Source organism: Tachyglossus aculeatus, chromosome 3 (genome assembly GCF_015852505.1).
Source record: "Tachyglossus aculeatus isolate mTacAcu1 chromosome 3, mTacAcu1.pri, whole genome shotgun sequence".
Lineage (NCBI taxonomy): Eukaryota > Metazoa > Chordata > Mammalia > Monotremata > Tachyglossidae > Tachyglossus > Tachyglossus aculeatus.
In genome coordinates, this window is record NC_052068.1 from 71,862,101 (window position 1) to 71,867,984 (window position 5,884).

Sequence of the window (5,884 nt, forward strand, 5' to 3'; positions counted from 1 at the left end):
ATGGAACAGAAGGCTACAAAAACAAAGTGTTTCCCCTCCTAGGCTCAAAATTTCAAGTCTGATGAACCTCCCGGTCTGGGTTTGAACCGTACTTTGTGAAACTCTAATAAATGTGTGTAAATTTGAAGGGATGACCAGTGATTCAGATATCTGCAAAAGTAGCTGATAAATGTCCCATAACAGTGTTTCTAAATCCATTTTGTTTTTTTGTTTTGTATTACTACATCCTATCTCTGTGGTATCATAATCTGCTCATGCAGGCAAGAGGTGTGTCTTGATGAATAACATAGAATCATACAAAAAATTAGTCAGATATGGTGCTCTATTCAAATGGATGCTAAAGGTTTACTACATGTTTGGTTTCCCCTCTCAGGGTCACACCTGGAGAGTTTCCAGTACTCTACCAGTCTCAGCTACAGGAGGGAGAGTCAAGCAGAGGCCTATCTATTCCATTCCTAGCTTGGCCAGTGGCTAGCAAGTGGACGGCAATTTGCTACAAATCAAAACTCACCCATGCTGGGCAGCAGCGGCATGGGAGAGAGTCAAGGGAGGAGGCTTGAGTTTACTGCATGGAAGATGGCAGTGGTAAACCACTTCCATATTTTCACCAAGAAAACTCTATGGATTGCAGATGGAGAGTGGGGCGTTCTGGGAGAGATGTGTCTATGGTGTCACTATGGGTCAGAAATGACTTGAGGGCATAAGGCAAGACAAAGGTTTGGTTCATAAAGAGTTGCCTCTTCCAACCCAATTTTGCTATGCAGTTTGTTTGATGTAATACAGAAAGGGAAGAAATCTCTAAAAGAGATGGCAACATTCCTGACACCACTGAGGCTAATGTTTCCCAAAGAGTTTGCTGTCAACACCTAAGATATGGTTTTCTTCCAACATTTACTGAAGGCTCCACTGCACTTCAACAACCCATGTAGAAAGGTTAAAGCTCACAGGTCCACTTATTCATCGGCTGAGATCTGCAAGCAACAATGACAGAAATGTGACATTCAATCATGGTCCAACTTTGGGCAGAGTTCTTCACCAGGAGAAGCCTGTTCCTTTTTCAGATGTGCCCTTGCTTGGTCCAAAACACCTCCTGATGAGGGGTAGTAGTCCAAGATGAGGTCAATCTATATTCACCCCTGCTGTAAGCTCATTGTGAGCAAGGAATGTGTCTGCTTATTGTTATATTGTACTCTCACAACCACTTAGTACAGTGCTCAATAAATATGATTGAATGCATGGAGATGGGTGGGCACAAGCCAGAACTACCACAATATGGTCTGGAATTCTACCTCCAATGGGACTCCAAGTTCCATGTGGCTATGTTTCCATTCTCTGTCTACCACTACTGTGGTGCAGACATCAATCAATCAACTCATCAATCAATAGCAATTATTGAGGACTTACAATAGCAGTTATTGAGGGCTTAGCATGTGCAGAACACTGTACTAAGAGCTTGGGAAAGTAAATATATATCAGAGTTGGTAGAAACATTCCCTACCCACAGGGAGCTTACATTCTAGAAGGGGAGACAGACATTAATATAAAGAACTAAATTAAGGATGGGTAAAATATGTGCTGTGGGGCTGAGGGAGGGTAAGTAAAGGGTGCTAATTAGAATACAAGGGCAACACAGAAGAGAGTGGGAGAAGAGGAAATGAGGGCTTAGTCGAGACACCTCTTAGATGAGATGAACTTTAAATAAGGCTTTGATGGAGGGGAGAATGATCATCTCTCAGGCATGAGGAGAAAGGGCATTCTAGGCCAAAGGTAGGACATGGATGAGGTGTCAGTGGTGAGATCGAAAAGACTGAGGGACAGTGAGTGGGTTGGCATCAGAGGAGTGAAGTGTGCAGATTGGGTTGTAGTGGAAAATCAGGGAGGCAAGTTAAGAAAGGGCAAGGTGATTGAGCACTTTAAAACCTATGGTAAGGAGGTTCTGTTTGATGTGAGATGAATGGGCAACCACTGGAAGTTGCTGAGGTGTGGGGAAACATGGGATGAATCATGGGCAGCAGAATAAAGTATGGACTGGAGTGGGAAGAGACAGGAGGAGGGGAAGTCAGCAAAAAAGCTAATGCAGTAATCAAGGCACGGTAGGATTAGAGTTTGGATAACAGGGTAGTAGTTTGGAAGGAGAGGAAAGGGTGGACATTAGCATTGTTGTGAAAGCTGAATTGACAAGATTTGGCAACAGATAGAGTATGTGGGTTGAATGAAAGAGATGAGTCAAGGATAATGCCAAGGTTACAGACTTGTGAGACAGAGAGGGTGGTTGTGCTATCTACTGTGATGGGAAAGTCAGTGGGAGGACAGAGTTTGTGAAGGAATATGAGGAGTTCTGTTTTGGACATGATGAGCTCGAGGTGATGGGGGGACACCCGAGTAGAGATGTTTAGAAGGCAAGAGGAAATGCGAGACTGCGGAGATAGAGAAAGATCAGAGTTGGAGATGTTGATTTACATATCATCTGTATAAATGTGGTAGTTGAAGCCATGGGAGCAAATGAATTCTCCAAGGGAGTGGGTGTAGATGGAGAATAGAAGGGGACACTGAACTGAGCTTTGAGGGGCTCCCACTGTTAGGGGATGGATGGCAGAGGAGGAACCCTCAAAAGAGACAGACAATGAATGGCCAGAGAGAAAAGAGGAGAACTAGGAGAGGACAGTGTCAGTGAAGCCGAAGTCAGAAAGTTTCCAGGAGAAAGGGGTGGTCGACAGTGTTGAAGGCAGGCTGAGAGGTTGATGAGGGTTAGAATGGAGTAGAGGCTGTTGGATTTGGCAAGAAGGGGATCACTGGCCACCTTAGAGAGGGTAGTTCTGGTGGAATGAAGAGGGCAGAAGCCAGATTGGAGTGGGTCAAGGGGAGAATTGGAGGAGAGGATATGGGGGCAGCCATTGAAGATACCTTGCTCAAGGAGTTTGGAGAGGAATGGTAGGAGGAGCATATCCTTTGGAACAATCCCTTCTGCTGGAAACAGTAACTTTTTTGTTCCAATAGTTCTTTCCTGGTCTGCAGATTGCTCACTGATCCTTCTCAGCTTCTTTCACCGGTTCTTCCTCTACCTCCCATCATCTATTGGTGGTTGTCCCTCCAGGCTCTGGTCTGCATCTACTTCTTTTTTGCAATTTACACTTATTCCCCTGGGGAATTAATCCCCTCCCATGGCTTCAACTACTACCTCCAAAGGGATGTCTCCCAATTCTACTCCATTAACCATGGCCTCTCTCTTCTCAATCTCTCATTTCCTCTTGCCTCCAGAATGTGGATCTTCTGCTGGCACCTCAAGCTTAGTATGTCTGAAACAGAACTCCTCATCTTCCTCCCCAAATCCTAGCCTTCCCTTCCCTTTCCTATTGCAGTCAGCAATACCACCATCCTCCTCATCTCTCAGGTAACCTAAATTCCCGGAGTCCCAGCTGGACTGTAAACTCCCAAAGAACATGGACTGGGTCTTTTAATTATTTTGTATTCTCCCAAGTGTTTAGTGTACTGCTCTGAGTACACTAGGTGTTCAATAAATGCTACTAACGACTATACTGATGAAATGGAGCCCAAGACCTTGCTCCTATAGATTGATTAAGATCTCCAAATGCCTTAGCACCCTTTCTTTGTCATTTTCCAAGTAGTGAAAATACATATAAATAGTTCCAGCATGCAGAATTTAAATGTCCATAATATTATCCACCACTAGTACTGCTTAATGTCCCATCCTGAAATACGCAGATTTCAGTGTCACTTTCCATCCACAGAAAGAGATGTACAGGGAATAGGCAGAGCTGAAGGATCAATTAGTCATTAGTTAAAGGAATCTCTAATGGCAGATCCTGTAATGACAACAGCATCTAATGACAGCTCTTCAAAGCACATAGCCTTCAGAAGGCTGCATATTCAGAGTGAAGAGGTCCCAATGATGACCTGGGATGTGCAGGACAGATGCACTGAATCCTCCACAATTGCACTAAGCTATGATCACCAGCTCTCAAGAGACACTTGATTCAGTTGTTGAGCACAAAGTTGAAACCCAATTCCTTCTCAAATTTAATAAATGTGGCTTTAAATAACCCCTGGTCAAAAGACCATTTTGTGAATTACGTGTGCTTCTCAGCCAGGCAGCAGTCAAAGAAGTCCCCTTGGTGATAGACAGCTGTGAATGAAAAGAAACAGGTGTCTTCAATTTGAGCTGATTTTTTTTTTTAATTGAAGACTTCCAGGACATTTTCCTAGATGGGAACTCTCTGATTGCTGGATTAAAGGCACCAGAGACTATGGTGCCAGTAAGGGTCCTTGCTTCCCCAGCCCCCAAGACAAAGAAGAAACTAATTATAATTGTGATATTTGTTAAGCACGTACTATGTGCCAAGCATTATAATAAGTCCTGGAGTAAGATGTAAGATAACCAGGTCAGACTTAGTCCCTGTCCTGCCAGGCATTCACAGGCTATGTATAAAGGATAATAGGAGAGTAAATTGAAGCACAGAGAAGTTTAGTGACATGCCCCAGGGCACACAGCAGAGCAGGGATTAGAACCCAGGTTCTCTGCCTTTCAAGCCACAATGCCAGTGGTCAGGAAAAATGAATAAGGAGAAAAGTCACTAATTCTACTATATTAATCAAGGGTCTACTAGATGCACAACAGTATACTTGTCACTTGGGAACAAGTGTTAAAAAAAGTAAAAAGCATGGTCTAGCTTTCAATGATCTTACAGAATTGTATGCATACAGTAGAAGCAGGAGGGACAGCACAAATTCAGCTCAACAGCAAGAGTACTGAAAGATAAAAAGGTGAATAAATTAATGGAGTAAGTACATCAATATACCCATAAGTGCTAAGAACAACTGTTGAATTTTAATGATAGAGTTGAAATTAGAATGTAAACTCCTTGCAGACAGGGTATAGTCCACTTTTTCTGTATTTAACAGCTCAGTCTAGTGCACTGAACCTAGTGGGCAGGTAAAAACACATATCACTACTACTAGTAATACAATGAGAAAAACCTCCTGGAGGATTTGCGATTTCAGGGAGTTTTGAAGATAGAGAGGGTGGTACAGTCTGGCAGAATTCCAGACATGGCTTACAGCTGGAGTAAAGGTCAGACCCAAGATGAGAGAGAGCAGAAGGTAGTGGGGTAGGTTTAAATGCATCTCATCATGAAAAGAGTGAAGAGAAGACTATAGTTGGTTCAGAAGCCAATGGATTGAAGTGCTTTGCCATGTGCTACTGCTGCTGCAGTGACTTTCTTAATAGTTGGGACGAAAGTGGCATGTTGCATGGTTTTCTATGCTCTGAAGGACCTTAACTTCAGTAGTAGAAGTTGCTTTGTCGTCTATGTCAAAATGTTGTTGACATCATTTTAATAGTTTCTCCTTGTCTGTGCTGAGTCTGGAGCCAGACTGATTCTTCAGAGGTGCTGCGATAGCATATATAGGTCCGTGTCATATCTTTAATTATAATAATAATAATGGCATTTGTTAAGCGCTTACTATGTGCAAAGCACTTTACTAAGCACTGGGGAGTATATAAGGTGATCAGGTTGTCAATCAATCAATCAATCGTATTTATTGAGCACTTACTGTGTGCAGAGCACTGTACTAACTGCTTGGGAAGTACAAGTTGGCAACATATAGAGACAGTCCCTACACAACAGTGGGCTCACAGTCTAAAAGCGGGAGACAGAGAACAAAACCAAACATACTAACAAAATAAAATAAATAGAATAGATATGTACAAGTAAAATAAATAAATAAATAAATAAATAGAGTAATAGAGTCCACCAGGGGACACTGAACTCAGCATTGTGACCACTTCTCTGGCCACGAACAGAAAACAGTCTTCTTCAGTCACCATCAAAAACACCCAGGCGTTGCTAAACAGACACTTCCATGG

At 42.8% G+C, this 5,884-nt stretch overlaps 1 non-coding gene across 1 annotated transcript; it reads left to right on the forward strand.

The window, feature by feature from the left end:
• Nucleotides 1-363: 363 nt before the first annotated feature.
• LOC119926311 lies at nucleotides 364-501 on the forward strand. The gene has a single exon (XR_005450198.1). It is a non-coding gene; the product is annotated as a small nucleolar RNA SNORA7 (small nucleolar RNA).
• The last annotated feature ends 5,383 nt before the right edge of the window (nucleotides 502-5,884 follow it).